Genomic DNA, 18,138 nt, shown 5'->3' on the forward strand with positions numbered 1-18,138 from the left:
AAATGCTTAAAGAGTTAAAAACAAAACATGAGTTTACATATCTCATGCATTCTTGTTGGTTTTAATTCTATGAAGGGTAGTCGATCCATTAGTAGAGATATCTTTAAAGCGATTGCGCTAGAAAAAGGGTAGCAGAAAACAGGCAGCCGTAATATAAATTGCCCCTAGGATTGGTGCTATTTTCAGCCAGTACGGAAATGGAGCGGTCCACTTGGTCCATGCATTAAAGATCCACTTTAAGCGACCCCGGTGGACGTCAGTAGCCGTTGGCTACAGCTACTAAAGTTTCCATCATAAAATCATTCACCAAAAACCCTATCAATAAATCGATTTCGGGTTTTGCGCATAATTAAACACGCCACGAACATCTTCGCCAAATGGGCACCATCGTTCTGCAGCGTGGCCCAGAGAACGTCGATGGTAAAAAAGATCATGATGGTTTGGTGAAATAAAACTACATTAAAACACATGCTTTTAGCCCGTTTTATAGCGACAGAGGATGGTGTACTCCACGCAGCATGGACTATCTTTCAAGAAGGTTTTCCATCGACCTTTCTGTCTGAATTTTTGCTTCCATCGGCTTGAGGGAAATTAGACACAAACTCACTTTTAACGCCAAGAGGGTGTTGTGTTGTTTTGGTATGGCAGATTTTCGTGTGCTTTGTTGACATTACATCGAGGAGCGTACGATTTTCACGATGCTCTTTTATAAATGCCGTTTTTCACCGCATACACACATGAACACTCGTACACTATTACAGGCTACAACACCAACGCACACGCGAGACAATGCACGAGGGAAAGAAAGCGTGTGAGGAAAAACATACCATTTGCGGAAAATCTTCGTCCCCTCGGTTATCACAGTGCCCTAACGGAGTGTACTTTTTAGGTGGATATGATTGATGCACAGTTTCGTGTTTTGCCCGTGTCGAAGGAGAAGGAACGTACCTTTTCGTTTTCGTTCCGTCTCAGCACACGCATGTACCGCTGGATACCATTATTCTTTGCCTGATCCGTGCACAGCTCGCGTTCTTCTTTCCTCGTTCGCCAGGAGAGCAGCAAAACGTTCTGATCGTCGACGCCGACACACTCCGCACACCAGCTCGTTTGCCTATGTGTACGTGCCGCGTCGGGGGAAACCGTCAGTGCATGCGTACTCCGAAACGATGGAAACCGTCGGCGGATTGATCACAGCACTTTTCCACCCTTTAACTTTGCTACAACTGGGCGCCGTGTTTTTCACTAACTCGTACACAACCCGCTACCATCGCACACTCTCACAGCGTTTCGTGTCGCCTCGTACGGGCTATTCTTCTTTGTCAGACAGCGCGAAATCCACACGCTGTACACACAACACTCTCGCCTGACCTCGAACCACTTTCAATCGGCTTGCCACTTCATACTGGGATTCGAAGCGATACGTTTTGCTGGACAGACCGTGCACACTGAATGGGAAAGGATGACGCTAAATGGGTCGCCGAAGAGGTAAATCACTGTACCCGTCCCATCGGGAAGGGTTTGTCGCCCAAAAGAAAATTCTCAAGTGTCAAACGTACGCGGTTTCAGACCTGCCAACCGTTCGCGAACGTAGTAAACATTGAACTGAGCGGAACAAATCGCACGTACTCCAACGCTCCCCTAGCTCTGCTTGCACGAAGAGAGAAGCATCTGTCAAACGGGTTGAACCAAGGGAGTGAGTGAGCGAGGGTGTGCGAGAGTAAAAAGGATGGGAACAGTTGGAGAGAGTTTCAGCTACGACACGCACACTATCGTCCACTGGGCGCACGCTTCACCAACACAACCTCAATAGCATCTTGTAGGTGAATATTCTCCACGAATAAGATGGAACATGCGGAGCGATACAGAAAGCAATGGAAACGTTGACCAGAGAGCATAGGAGAACGGCGTCAACAGACCTCGAGAAAGAGAATCGAAGAAACTAAACGATGTTCGTACGTGTGTAGTGCGCAAGGTGCGGGACGTTGCCAGAAACGAGTACAACGCTAGCGCTCCTCTCTCTCACACGCACGACGCAAGGTTGACAGAACGAGTTTGCTCCGTTCCCTGTTCCTCGACTGCTTCCGACTCGCTCACTCTGCAGCCAAGTACGGCTCGTCGCATCTGTTTCCATCGTTTGTCAGCCCATAACTCAAACGCCACCATCGACAACGGTAATAGCGCTGAAGCATGTGCATCACTTGCTGCACATCCTTATGCAGGCGTCGTCCCTGCCTGGGAAACGCATATGCCGGGCGATCCTCTACAGAGGGCCTCGCATTCGACGCATCTTTGGGCATTTCATGGAACTATATGGTCCAACACGAGTGACAAACGGATGAATTTCAAGTATTTTTCCTCCCAGAAGATTGTTGCACTGTTATTTGTATACTATCTAATTTATTATAAAACAACCAAGTAAATTATAAAATTTTCAAATTTAGTACAGACCATCGAAAAATCGTGAGGAAATGTTGCAGATTCCGCTGCACCTGAAGATGTGTATGATTTAAACTTGCGATCTATTAAAAATATTTTACCGTAAAAATAAAATGTTTTCCATCATTCCTTCTGAACTTTGACGCCGAGCATGAGAGTATAGTCGACTTTATACGCGTCACTATTCCGCTGGCAACCTGTCGAGGCAACTCGAGAGCACTGGCATGTCTATCTTTGATTAAAAACTTTGAGTAAACATTCGAACACGTTGCTTCTTGGATCCGCTCTCCCCCAAGCAGCATCTTCTTCTCAAAGTGCACCTTTTCAATGCATCTCACATGTGCATCGTACGCCGCACATGGTGTATGGTGACTGGAAAAGCTTGCAATTCTCCAGACTACGACTTCCAAACCTACTCAATTGCAATATTCCTTCGAAGGGAAATAATTTTCCTTTCAAGCCATACCAACAGCCTTGCATCATGGCCCATAAAGGTGCACGCTTTGGGCACAGGCGCATGTGTGGTTTGGCGTGGCTTAAAGAAATTCTGTCTGGTTGTCTGGGTGAGGCGTGTTGCATCCTAGTGATGCCCCCAGTCTGGCCCGTACAAACAACGCTTTTAGATGAAGAGTAATGAACTTATGATCAAGCCTGCAAAATGAAAGATAAAGTTTTGCACAAGACACTTTCCCAAATACGTGGGAGACGAACGCAGTGCAAGGACCGCTGGGCATATGTGAGACAGATAGCAAAAGGACTTTTGGATTCTGTCTAAGGACTGGTGGAAATTCGGGTTGGTCAAATGCTTAGTACAGTAAACAATGTGCCTCCAATGTAGCTTCTTTTTGCTCACACCATTTTTAAGCACCTTTTATTATCAGTATCACATGATTGTTACCAATCCAAATTCTTAAATATATTGTGGTTTTGAAATGATTAGGTAAAGATTTGCTTTGAGGGGTTTGCTAAGGAGCGTATGGGTTCTATGGAGCTTGCTATCTTCTGCATCCTTACTTTACATCTCTGGATATCTTGCAAGATAAAAAATCTATTTCTTCCTGTACAATAGTTTTAGAGCTGGTGTTGTGTGCTCGCTGTGGTTCCTTTATCCTTGTTTGTTTTGCCTTGGCACAGGTATAAAAGCGGCACAAAATGCTGATTATCCTGAGGAGATGTTTTTATGGTATTAGTTTCTTGGGTGTATGAAAAATTTATGGTCGTTCTTTGATGGTTCGAAAACCATCTAAATGTGCCATACGTACGTTGTAAACAGTGATTAGATGGCAACCGATGGAACAACAGTTTGAATTTATTGCCATATGAGATACATGTAATTAGTCCTTTCATTGGGTAAACATGCCAGTTTTGTGACCACGATTTTGCTACTTCCTCGTCTTCAACAGCCAAATGGCCAGCGGGGCAAAACCTAAAAATGGCTTCGTTTGTTAAACTGGGACCTACTCGCCCGGAGGACACTGTTTGCTCCAGCGCCTTGTACCACCTGAAGCGTGCTGATATGACGGTTGGGCATTTGTACAACAATCCAGTCTACAAACATTAGCGTAGAACAAATACTAGAACACGGTTCTGGGCCGCGTTACGTGAGCCTCATGTTTCCTACGTATAAACGTTCCTCATCACCAGCCATACCTTCCTGTAGCGTAGAGGTATGCTCACCTGGAACAAATGAAATTTCGAAACGAACAACTCGAGCCCGTGGAGACATCGATGAATTCGAGATTCTCATCTACGCGAGAGCAGCGGAGTATGGCCAACCGATGGTGGAACACGACTCTACCACGAAGGTGCAAGCGTTGGTGATCAGCCGGCTGAGGGGTGTTCGGACGGGTGGAATAACAGAAAACATAAAAAATAACGTAGAAACAAGTCGAAATCATGATAAACCATAATATATGACCCTACTGATCGATTGGACTGATCGAAGATGGATCGGAATTGAATGAGTCCACGAAACGAGCCGAAGGGTAGGAAAACGCTCAAGAATGGAAGAAGAAAGCAACGTGAAGGAGGGACAAGTAACGACCACCATAACTACGCCGCAGGAAGAAAATCATGTTCAAAATTAAACAAACAAAACGCAATCTCCAATTCCATTCCGGACCCATGGAATGGCCACCGGACGGCATGCTGTGGCGCGGGTCTGCTGAACCGAGCACACGAGGACCCCGCTGGCTATGGTGGTGGTGTGTAGGCAGTGGTCAGGCTTGGTGGCGCATGTGTTGGTGTTTGTTTTAGAGCGTGATGCGTGTTATAGGAGTCAAATCATTTTTTTTCTCCCGTATCTCGTTAGCAGATATGAAGTTCGAAGGATTGATCCACCTAAGAGCTTTTATAATTCGACTCACTTTATAAACTATCAGACATTTTCGGGGGTTATATTCATCTTTAAATCTTAAAGTTCTTCCAATAAACAGAATACAATACAATCCATGAGGAAGAATATTTAATAGCATGATATAACTATCATTTCGTATGATATAACCATCATTCTCCTTCTATAAAATAACGTGTTGATCAAATATTGATGACATTGATTTCTTTAGCAGCGTACAATTTACCTGGTAGCTTGAAGCAACCATTCCGAGTTCGTTCAAAGTGACACAAATGCTAATAATAACAATCTTCATCCACCGTTTTACTTTTGGCTGCTGGCTGGGAAAGAACAGTAAATTGAAAATTAACTAACCAAACGCCAAATATCTGCTCCGGAGGTGACGGCTGCTGCCGAGTTTGGCTAGTTACTAGCCATGTCGGTGGGTTGCCTTTCCCTTCCATTCATACCTGTCGTTGTTGTCATTGCCTGCTGCATTGGAGAATCTCGGATCGAAACCAGGTTGGTAGCCAGGTAGGCAGGATGGTGGAATCGAAAACCAGCCTTTGGCACGGCTGGGGTAGGAAGGTGTGGAGGAGAAAGAACCGAGGCGAAAAAGAGAATAAACTAATCTCCATAAATAAAACATCTTAACAAGATGAATTTTAAATGTTTTGGTACGGAAAACAAAACGAAAACTCACCCGAAAGAAGCGGACAGAATTGAACTCAGTGCAATTCTACGGACGTGCAGACGGGGAAGAATAAGAAACAAACACACGAAAATAAAAATGGTAATCAGAGGCAAACGAAGGTGCCATGGAGGCAACCGCACACACTACAATGCTCTCTCATATACACAAACACACACAGTGTACCAAGGCAAACTGCAAAAAAAACAACCAAAACTGTTCACGATATTCCCGCTTCTTAGTCCGAAAGACGCAAGAAGACGCGTCCCTTGGCAGGCCGGCAAACCTTGTCTTGTCGAAACAGTGTGAAGCAAACGAGATATGTTCGATTGATGTTCAGCGTTTCTAAAGGTGTGTGGGGCATAAACATAAGCATAATCAGCAGCCCTCCCACCTTTTGCCATGTGGGGTTTCACGGCAGTTTCTTGGTGCGTCCGTACGGGGAATCCGTCATTGCCTCTTTAGCAAAAGTACGATAGGTAGGAGAGAAGGGTAAATAGGATGCAAGATGTACGTTGTTGCTAAACGATCGAGTTATGAGTCTAGACCCAAACAAAGGATGCGACGGGATTTGGGGAGGTCTGGAAATGTTTTGCACGCCTTGGCTTTAATTTCAATTATTCAATCTTATGTATTCTGCAGCAATTGCGTAAAGCTCGCTCATACAAACCGATTTTATCTTCCAACCATCCTTCCAAACTGCCGATTATTGAAAATACGTTGCAAACGTCTGTTGAAAGAGGCCAAATTTGTCGAACTATGCCCTCCGGGTGATCGATCAAACAGATGCTGGCTTTGGATCAGGGTTCGGGATCAGGCCATACAACATACGTTCCCCCATTGCTGCTAGGTCACGTGTGAATTATTGAGCATCAACGGCAGCGAACTGGCTTGGAGCCTATAGGTAAAAGGTAAAAAGCCTAACGTAACGTATTCAGCATTTTGATAATGATATGAACAACGTTTGCAGTCGCAGCCGTATCTGGAGCGCATTGGGTCGGGGTAATGGGTATATGTGCGAACGAGAACCTGACTCGAGCAGAAGTCTTCACCAAACCATGAACCGTTAGAACCAGAATCTAGCTATATCCATTCAGTATCGCATCATTTACCAAAGAGCTTGTGGAAATGTAGGCCTGTAGAAACGACGATGCTTACCAGTACATGGTATCTTAAACTTACTACCGTGTTTGCTAAATGGCAGTCGCTTAATCGTTCGGCTGCAAATCTGAGCCAATTTATCCACGAAACTCCCATGCAATGGAGGCCAGAGAAAACTGACGCAATTAGTTATCTAACCGACTACGACAACGAAACCGACGATGATCAGCAGCCAAGGGAAAGTGACGCTGCCGAAGCTATCAGTTTCAGCTTCAACTTTCATCTTATCGTTGGGCTACATGGGGCAACCTGGATAGTGCCAGTGCCAAATGGTAACTCATAAAACAACACCACCCCAAAAGTCACAACTTTGTTTCGGCCAACGCGCGTGTCTCAGGGATTTGTGATGCTCGTCTCATCAATCATTGGGCACAATCTCGGCAGGATCTGCTCGGTTCGCGGGAAGGAGTAAGCTGGAAAGGCAAGGCTCCGACCGCCATCATCCGCTACCAACCCATCTGCTTTCCGATGTCGGAGTACTACAAACTCTGTGATACGATGGTGCTTTCAAAATGCCGAAAGGGAACATTTTCGAGCCGCTTTCGGGCTGGACGAACTGTTGTTTGATTTGGCTTCACAGGGAGAACACACGGGATGGAGCAATTTGTTTCAATCTCCTGCATAGTTTTCGAATGTGTGTGGACGAACGTCCTGCGGACTGGTTCCCTGCTTCATAAGCAAGTTTGGTTATGCTATCGACATGCTCAGATCAAATGAACCGAAACTTAAACTAACCTGTGCTTTGCCGGTGATTCTTTGCCGATGGATTGGTAGTAGCATAGCATCGTATGGAATTTCCAAGGTGCCACTTGGGAATGAAACTGTGGAAATAGCGTTTATGCGCGATGGCTTCGGCGGCAAGAAGGCGAAGGAAAAAAGAAACAAATGGTAAGCCTGAATCTGATTGGATAAGGCTCGTGCGTCTAGTCGGATCGCCGCGTCAGGCGGCCAAAATGTTGGACATATTTGACTGACAGCTTTTCGAGGTCAGAACATCGCGGTGTCTCGACGAGACCGCACACGAAACAATCTTCTCCAGCTAAGAAAGTTATTTGTTTCCGTGTATTTCCTAGGTACAGCTATCAAAAAATTAATCAATCGATCCAAAGAGCCAATTTGTTTTATTGATGTAGATAGATTGTGCAAATTTTTAAAAAAAGGTAGGATTGGCATATGCTAGCCAAGTCGTATTGTTATGTGAAATGAATAAATAAATATGTTCATAATATTATGAATACCCCAAACCTTAAATAACAAAATTAGTATATAGCTTACAACATATTATTTTATTTTGGAAAATGTTTAATGTTTAAAACTTAAATATTGTACTATTCCTAGTAAGCCATACGATGGGAGCACCGTTTAATTATTTCTGCCTTATAAAATATTTAACACTATATCTGCATCATTTCTACGAACGATTAACAAATAAGATGCCAAAGACAGGAAAAAAAGACAAACTCACTAACAAGCTTAACTGTGAAATGATACATCTTTGATTACAGCTTTTTTGGCTTCGGTTACCAACCATTAAGTGTGATTTTAATATTTTATACAAATCCCTCCAAACGGTGTCTTATCCAGCGTCTGATACCCCTGCCATTCCTGAGTGCGGCCGAAGCGAGCGAGTGATAGAGCAACTGTGATTTTTATTGTCGGCAATAAACGACTAATAAAACAGTTCCTGCGACGCTTCGTGCCGTTGCGAAATGGTTTTGGTAATAGATTTCATGGAGAGTGGATGAAACTGGAAGGCTAGAAGATCTGTGTTCTTAGCGGTAGGGCTTTTTGATTGCTCGTTGAAACATGACGAACAATAAACCTTCTTATGATAAAACTATCTATTTTATCCAATAAAACCGGACCGAGTTCGTCAAGAGAATCTTTTTTTCATTCGTAGAATGTTTACACAGCACACGCTACGTGCCAATTATGTCCTGAATATGTATGATATATAGCTATGATAGTAAAAACAACCATCCTGTTTTCGAAGCTGCATTTTATTTTGTATAAATTCTGGAGTAAATCAATTCAAATACCTACCTGATTTTTTAGTAGAGATCCTATTTCTAATATATATTTCGATCCCAAGTAAAACGCCTAGCCGACTTCAGTAGCAGTATGGTTGGCGTAAGATTGTTATAGTGGAACACCCAATTCGATGATAACAATACGTGTACTCGCCTCAAATCGCCACCAGACAGTGGAACCATCGGTGAAAGGAAGGGCACAATGCTTCACAGCCGGGAGGAATACGGCTTTTGATAAGGTTTTGATTAATGGCATCAGTAGCAACAGCTCGACTGGTGCTACCCAATTAAGCGAAACCTTCATGCACTCGATTGAGCATCGGTATTTGACGCGTTACTGTTTGGGTGGAGCGTCGGTTGTGAAACGGACCTTTAGGATCTGAGTTACACCTTTATACACCACTACAACCACCACTTGACTATATGCTAAGGGTTGGTTTAACGGTTCAGTTGTTTGACTGGTGTTATTGTTACATTCTACGGAAAGATAATACGGACTTTTCTTTCTCTTTAACAACGGCTATTCCTCAGCACAGCTGATAATGATTTGTGTAATTGCTATCGACGGATGTGAAGTATAATACTCGATGTTGCTGGCGATGAACTCACGGTGTCAAGTATCGTGAAGCAAAGGCTGATAACGATAGCAGCAAACGATATGATTACATGCAAAGTTACAATTTGTTAATTTTCCAATTAGGCTTATCACAAAGCTTGAAATAATATTAATAAACATAAATTTGTTCCACCTAAATTGTCCCATATGTAGGTCAAGATATTGATTCTATATGTTTAGGTTAGTATCAAGAATAATTATATTGTACAAATAAATGTAAACGTTCTACGATATGTCATTTACAGTTAAAGTCTGGGGTATAACGAAAATGCAATTGTAGTACACAGCCAACAATTGCAATCATGTAAATCAGCATTACTTTAAGCGATTAAAACAAACATACCACATTCCTGTTGGAAAATTCCTCGCAACGTAATGATGATAATAAATAGCCGTGGCTACTGACGCGGAAATAAACATCGCCCGGGAATGAAATAGTTACCGGTACAGACACGCGTGCAAGCATGAATGAAATTGAACGTGAACGAGTAAATGCATAATTTAAAGTCTCAAACAGTTCGAGCCAGAACGGCCACTCCAACGAGCACCGGTTGAAGCATTCGAGCGAGTGAGGAAAACTATTAAAGAGCTGTTCTATAAATCATCCGCAACAAACTGTGCGACGAAACTTTTCCAACATACCGGCCCGCACGGTACGCATGGTTATTATTTCCTCCATGTGCACTACAGCAGTCGGAAGATTCACCATCCACGGGCCATGTTGGCTGTTGTGCGATGCGTTTTGGTGGAAACATGTTCCTTCGAGACTCCTACTCTTCCCAGAGGATCGAGTATGCCAGGCCAGGCCGAGTCTAGTGGCTGGCGCGCTATTTATAAACAGCGTAGCACGGTGGCAGACGTGTTAATCAGGTATGTGGAAAATAGCGGAAGCAGTAATCAACCCAGTTAATTAAACCCACTGCGTTTCCCTCGACGCTGTTCGGTTTGTTGCTGCAGACGCTGATGCTGTGGGCAGACAAACTACAACGACGAACGCTACGTCTCCCGCCAGCGAACGAACAGCGAAGGCAAAGGAAAGGATTAAAATGGGAAACTGCTTAATCACAGGAAGCATGGGAAAAAGAAGAGGGCACGATCAGGGTCCGCTCTGAGGGTGTAGCGGGCTTATGCTGCTCGATGCTGCCGATGCTGACGAGGTGTTTGCCTGTCTGTTTGGCAGGCTTGGCTAACGATCCAGTAAACATCGATCGAGCATTGGTAATTAGGGCCATCGATTGCTGCAGGTTTTGCGGAAGTGGCCGATTTTTCTCACTGTTGCGGTGAACATTTCCCTGCATTGTGCCTAAGAGGTTTGTTACTTGTTTTTAGATCTTTAAAATTCAGTAGGCTCAGGAAAAGTGTCGCATTTGGGATAAATTGTCTAACGGCACAACTAATTTGCTACCGGAAAAGGAAACTCAATGCAGTTGGCATCTGTATTCTCGCAAAAAAGGAAGAAACGATGTGTATTCGATAGTTATTTGATCAAAATGAAAATGTGGCACGATTCGAGGAACTAACAAGTTTTGTATTTTAACTTTCATATTTCGTAAAAAATATTTAGTCAGACTCTTCACGTACGAATGAAAAGTTTTGAAAGAACAATTTGGTTGGAAAATTGACGACCGCACAAAATGTCACCAACATGACCGGTTGACTGATGAACCGGATTGGCAAACCGGATCTCGAACCCTACGAACGCCATTGCCATCTCCTCCGCGGTTCGGTTCTAGCCACCATGGCGCACAACTGGCCTGGTCCGCACGTACACTCGTTCCAATTATGTTTCTATCATCGTCAACGCGGCTGTCAGGCAACATGATACGAAAGGACGAGAGATGAGAAGGGTCGAGCGGTTTTCCATCCACACAGAATCGGTTTTTAGTGATACGGCACCGACAGGAACACGTGGTTTTCGAAGGACATTTTTCATAAATATTTATAGATCACAATATTTCAACGGTACCCATCGCCACGCATCTATGGCTGAGGCGAGTGATGGTTACGATATCCGTGAACTGGGGGAGGATTGCTGCTTTCCTTTCGCCGATGGCTTTTTCGCCCTTCCTTTTCCTAACCAAACAAAAACTCCTTAAGGTTACAATTCTTTCCTCAACACCCACACTTTTGCTCAGCACAGGCGATAGATCCTCGCTAGGATCCTCACTGCGTAACTTCATTTATTGCGTGTATATTTTTCCGAGATTTTCCCGACCCGCCAAGGAACAACTCTCCGATGAGACCGAAGATATAACGGTCACCAACCGGTGCGTGTGTTTGGAAGGGTCGTGACGTCTCCAACGATAAAGTATGGGGAAAAAATGAATATTTATGAGACAGTGATGACGATCCGTAATAACAACACTACACGGGAAAACGTTGGGGGAAACGGGAAAGCGAACGAAAAAGGAAAACCAAACAAAGCGAGGAAAAACGGAAAGATTATGCTGATTCTCCGGGGAGCGTAGCTGTGTTGCTTTTAAGGAACTAGCCCACAGCGATCATCTGAGCAGGCACCTTAATTTTCTCGCGACGCTGTCTTGGCGGGATAAAATCCGACGTGACGTACCTTCCTGTAGGTTATCGAATTTCAATTGAAAATTCTAATGGTAGTAGACGTTATCCACCTGGCGCTTCGCACTATCATAGCTGATGAGAATCGCATGATAGCCAATCTTCGACGGTGCCCCGCGCAGTGATTTGATTGAATGTAAATCGTGAAGCGCCGCCTCTTGTGTGAGTGACAGCTCCTCAGCTAGCAGACATGACACGTGTTTATATTCTAATCAAGATGTCTTGAAACGATTAGTGTTGTTGTGATTTATTCGTGAAGCATTCAAACCGGTTGATAATAGTGCCACCAACTAACTCTTGAAAAAGTTTTTCATTTTAGAAAGTATATTCTTTAAACTTTTCAAAAGTAACCTTAGATATTGTCTAGAAAGCTTCTATCTACCTTCTAATTTATGACGCACATTTGAACAGGAGCAGATAATTGTTTGCGCCACCCAATGACCCACCAACTTTGCAGGGCTTGTAATCCAGTGATAGTAAACTATAGACGCCACTGTAAGGTCTGCCACTCACCGACCGCGAATAAATTGTTTGGCTTCCGCTAGACGCTCGGTCATCATTGCACTGCTGATAGCTTATCGCCCGAGGTCTGGCGGACGGGGTCATCAAAAATGTAAAACAAATGATAGATTGTGCCTTCCACCAGGCTAGCCGAAGCCTTGGCGCGTGCGACATCCACCGTCGTTCGAATCGTCTGGACCACCATTATGATGATTGAGGCTGAGGGCAGCAACACTCAGCACAAGTGTTGAATTTTCCGCCTATAGACGTTATATTTTGGCGTGTTGTGATTAGACCAATCTTGCTTTTCATTAGACAAGACAAATAATCTGTTTGCTCATGGACGAATCAATGCGTTTGAGGAAATTTCGAAGTGTGAGTCTGTAGAAAAATTATCATGCAACAAAATGCCAAAATAAATGACCGTGTAGAATTTGCATATTCATCTATGTGAAGCATGTTTCATGTTTCGGAAGCAAAAGTTTGCAGATCTGGGATTTGGAAAACCTTTAGTAATTTCCAGCTTGATAGTTAAACGTGAACTTGTCGAGCACAATTCTGATTGCAAAACCCTGAAATACTTTTTTGCCATTAACAGTGTTCTTGGAGTAAAGGATGAGTCATTGACGAGCTGAACTACCCAACCATTTGCCTACCAAGCGCAGTATATTCTTGTTTAATATTGAACAGCTACGACGTCCGAAACGTCGTTTGGCAACATTCTTTGCGACTACTACAACAAACGAGCAAGCAGACAAATGACACCCACACCCATCAGCCATCATGTTAGTCGTTTCCGCTCCCGTGCTGATGCTAAATGATGATAGAAAATAAATTATCATTTCTGGAGCGGCCATAAAAAGTGGTTAAACCTGCAGTTCCAAGGTTTGCCAAGACTCAGGCTGTGAGCAAAAAGGACGGCCGGAGCACTGCACTTCGGTGAGAAGCCGATTTGCCACTGCTTCGGTCATTTTTTTTAATTAGAAAATAAATACAAAAGGTTTTGGATTACAAAAGTTTTTGTACAGTTTAAACAGACTGCAGAGAGATTGTTAATTTTGGGTTAATGTTAATTTTTTTGGTATTTTAAGAAGAGACTAATCATGCAATAATTGTTCGTTTGTGTAGTTAAATATATAATGTTGACTGTTCAATAAAGTAATGTATTTTTTCAAAAAATGTATCATCAAATTTCGTTAGTAGACCATGGCAGGTTTACAACATGATATAACCGGGCTCATTTTAACGCAACAATTATGATGCGCTTTTGCTACGGAGGGCTAGCCGGGATAACGGTACGAACAGTTTTCTGTTTTCCAGATACCGGATGTCACCCTCCCTGACCTGTCTATGTTTACGAACGTGCAACATCCAATGTTTACGGAATTGCCCCGGCTGGTGTATCTCACGACTGTGGATACCGTACCGGATATGATATGGGAGGATGCGATTTAATTAATATTAATCCGAATGTTTGTCGTCGCGCCCTGTAGTCCGGTGTGGCATTGTTATTCACGGTTACCGCTTGGCAGGTGTAAAACAAATTAATGTGCAATCTTTTTTTTTAATTTATGGTCGATTGCAACAAACACACAGAAAAAAATAATGCACTTCAGGGCATACAAAAATTATGTAGATCTAACTAAGGCATATATATTATCACGCTATTCCCATTTTCTTGTCAAGTTTTCCACCTCCACAATCCAAAATATGTTCAACTTTTAACCAGTTTGTGACTTGGTGCATCTACATGTTGCTAAGATAGCAAAACGCTAAGATTAAACCGGAGACAGACCTTTCGAGAGACCTTTCATGTTGTTGACGTCGCCATAATCATCTCCGTCTGGGGTTTCGTCAACAAAACATCCGTCATCCCGCGTCTTGACTGTCATTAGCCTTCGGTTATTCGTGGTTTAGGTAGGGTTTTCCAGAACGGAGAGGATGCACCAGTGAACCGAGGCAGCAAGGGAAACGGAAGGAAAATCTTAGCTTCCGAAACAACAACCGATTTTAAAATTGTTCCTTGGGTTGTTATGTACGGGTTTCTCTTTTTGACTTGTGGCCATTATCGGTCAACTGGGATAATCTTTTCGAGGGTATTTTCGAAGGATGAGGTGAGTGTAGCAGGAAAACAAATATTCTCTACCGGAAGGCTTATGGCTTGCGGTAGCTGTTGATCTGCAACGATGGGTAAACATAATATTTCGAAACTAAGGTTGCTTCGAAGGTTAAGCAGATATTTTTTAAAGAAGAAGCATATCACGATTCCGACGAAACATGAATAACAAAAACATGTTTTTAAAGAAACATCCGCCATGTCAAGCCATGCACATTCATGTAGTAATCAGTTTAGTTAAAAGATACATGAATGATGTATGCAATGCAAGTTTTTAAAATATTTTTTTCGATTTTCAAACGATCATTTCAATGATAGCTGAATTGAAGTCTCTGGCTTAAAAACAGATGATTTACAAGCTGATGGTTTATCATCAACGCTACAGATTTACAATGAAATTCAGTGATTTCATAGAACACAGAGTAAATTTCTTTTGAAAATGATAACAGTAATTAATGTTTTGAGGATTCCAAGTTTTAATTCAATGTTGTTTAATTAGGCGTTTATAACAAAGTATTAAAATGACGTTAATTAAAGTGCAAACCAAATTCAGTCAGGTTTAAGACAGAAAGAACAAGTATAAAACCTCTTTTTCTACAAATACGCTCTCATAAATAAAGTATATGCCATAGATTATAGCAGTGTTGAGAGAAAGAATATAATATGCTGATGATGAATCTAATGAATGCTTATCATTCAAATAATTTAATCAACCGAACAAGGCTGCATGAATCGCGCCTCGGAAAAGGGAGGCGAAAGAAAATATGCAACATTTCTTCTCCTGCCAGTACCAACTGGTGATCGGGGTAACATGTTGCAGAAATTAAATCCATGCTGAGCGCCTGAGTTGGCAGACAAGTGCAATGCTTTTCAATAAATATCCCAGTTAATTGAATATCAAAAGTGACATTGATGTGATCCTGGAGGAAATATTAATTAACGAAACGCCATCGCTAGCACCGAACGCTGGAACGAGCTGAATCGCAACTCTGTCCCTCTCTCCCTCTCTTTAAGTTGGATCTTCATAATTTGCCTTTTATCCAGCCGGGTAAGTGCATAGGAAATTGAAGGGCTTTGGTAGTGTGTAAGGGCGCATTCTTGGTTCTTTCATGACGCGACTCGCCAATCCCGGGCCGTGGCAACAAAGGCTGGCGTTGACGGATTGGTGTTGACCTGATTTAGCTGTCGTCTCGCAGGATGACGGGTCTGGGTGTGAGCTTCGACGCAGACTGACAGCGCAGGGACGAACCAGGGAAGCATCGACCAGGGAACAGTTGCATACCAAGCGCACACCAAACTAGTACGCAGGCACAAGCTCGTCGGGTTGTTTTTGCAATTCACACATCCATGTGCTGTTAACATTTTTTTAACTTTCCGAAGCAAGAGTTAACAAGCGCATAGTGGTGCTCTTTACAAGACCAGGTTCGAGCTAATCAAGTTGCTACTTCTCGGGCTGCCTGATTGCATGGATGTGAACGGCAATTTTGCTTTCAACGCGTATGATAATTGGTGGCTCGGCAGGAGAATGTTTCAACGATTTACCAACATGGGTGGCCCCTCAATTAGCAGAGATAATTTGGACACGGCAATTGTAGCAGCATAAACTTTTTCAAATAATAAGATTTTGGTCCACACAGGACCATATAGACCACAAAATATTGATTGACAAAATCAGCAAGTTAAAGTACTGGTACTGAAGAGAAATGGTGTATTCATTGAATTAAAATGAACAAACGATCTGTTAGAAAGTGTTCTACCACTTCCTAACAAAAGTGCAAAGCAATGTGAAAAATAATAAATTTAATAGGAATTTCGGAAGCGGAAAAAACCAAAAAATTAGTCTTTATTACGGTTCCTATTTGCACAAAATCCTCGATTGCGCCCAAACATGCCCTATTTATCGGGCTGTCTGTGCTTAGCCGAATTGGCAGCTGGCGTTAGAATCACAACTGTTTCTAACACGATCGATAACTATTTTACACTGCTTAATGCTCTATGAACTGCAAGATTGAAGTTTGTTTTCAAATATAAATCACATGATACGATTTCGGGTTTACCAAATTTCGTTACCTTTTTGGCTCGCATGCGTTTGCAAAGTTTGCCAAAAGTTAAAATGATATTTTCGAATATCACGCTATTAAGAATAGGTGAATATTACCAAATCATACCGCATTAGGAAAAAGTAATCATGTTAAAGGAAATCGTTAATCCGAAATTCTCGGAGGACCTTGTAAGTCGTCCAGGAAAAGATTGACGAGCATCCAGAAGATGGAAGCCCAACGTGTTCAATCATCCGTTGGTGATTGCGTCAGAATAAGGGAAGTGGATGTCACTCCCTTGGCAAGACTCTTCATCATAAAGGATTATCGGTGATTCTGGGCGTCGTTTCCGACGGTCGCTATTGTCAACATGCTCCAAAGTGTGGGTGTAAAGGGCATGAGATGTTCATTGTGAGCTGACTGTGACTAAGGGGGCTGTTTAATACAGAACCCCACTTTTTCAGGGCCGGGTTGCGGTCCAGCTTGACAAATCAATGACTTTCTTGCGGGAACGAAACATTATGTTTTTGGAGTGTTAAAGAATCGAAGCAAAAAAGTGACTCCAATAACTTCAACTTAGGCATGGTCACACAAACATATCAATTTGTTTATGTTATTTCATAGCAAAGCCAAACTGTAAAATGCCTAAGACTTCGTCATGCCGCCATATGGATGAACACTAAGACTTCATTTTGGGTCCGACAAGATTAGATATGTTTCTAGGTTGCCTTATATTTTATTTCATGCCTGATCAATTTCTGAATAACGGATCGAGTTAGAGCAAATAATATAACTATTTCTCTTATACTGTTGGGGATAAAGTATGAATGTTCTCTTTAACAATTAACACTAATTATAACTAATTTTTCTGACTCAGGATTTGTATTTTTCAGTAAATTATGATTCAAAAAACGACTTGCCAGAAAAGTAATTCTTGAACGATTTTATTAAATGTTATTTTGCGCTTGAAAAGTGAGTGTAAAAATATTGCATCGTTTGTATGTCTAGAACATAAATGCACTAAAATAAATTTCAGCTTTGTATTGCTAACCTACACAAAACTTCTGACTACCGTACTAGTCCCGTTGATTTCATATCGTCTTTTTGGTACGTTTACGCTACGCCTGCCACTGATGATGATAAATTACGTTTAATTTCGATCCAGTGCTAGATTTTGCCGGGATTCTAATGGTTTGCCTTGGTGCGGTAGCAGGAAAGGCCAGCAGAAAGGGAAGGTCTCAGCTGACAACTTCTGCCATGAAGATTGAGTATGTTCGTCTGGCTCGTTTATGTGCCGATAATCGTTGGGAGAAATTTTGGGACGGGCAAAATTTCAATAGCATATTCGTGTATGTGTGAGTCAAACGTTGGCTGAAGGTCCTTTCGTTTTCTCGTTTCCTAAGTAACGAAATTGAGCTTTTCGTACATTTTACCGGGTACGCTACGAGCGCCCGATTATAATCCATCAGCAGGGAAACGCTACTGTCCTCATATCTGGTGATCAATCAATTAAATTCAATTACTTTCTGACACTTTTCCTGAGTTGCTTCGTTTCTCCCATCACTACTATAGAGCAGTAGATAAAGTGCCTCGCAGTAGTTCAACTTGTTAAATCCTGGAACGGATTGCAATTAAGGGAGAA

At 42.6% G+C, this 18,138-nt stretch overlaps 1 protein-coding gene across 4 annotated transcripts in view; it reads right to left on the reverse strand.

The window, feature by feature from the left end:
- Nucleotides 1-1,503, reverse strand: part of LOC131271519 (frizzled-2) — a 34,934-nt gene extending 33,431 nt beyond the window's left edge. For 2 of the 4 annotated variants that reach the window (XM_058272974.1, XM_058272972.1), the window contains exon 1: nucleotides 949-1,503. The gene's annotated coding sequence lies outside the window, so the exon portion shown is untranslated. Of the gene's footprint in view, nucleotides 1-607; nucleotides 675-827 lie in introns of those variants that run through there. The other 2 variants (XM_058272971.1, XM_058272973.1) reach the window with 2 other exon arrangements.
- Nucleotides 1,504-18,138: the final 16,635 nt, after the last annotated feature.

The sequence above is a fragment of the Anopheles coustani genome, chromosome 3 (genome assembly GCF_943734705.1).
Source record: "Anopheles coustani chromosome 3, idAnoCousDA_361_x.2, whole genome shotgun sequence".
Classification (NCBI taxonomy): Eukaryota; Metazoa; Arthropoda; class Insecta; order Diptera; family Culicidae; genus Anopheles; species Anopheles coustani.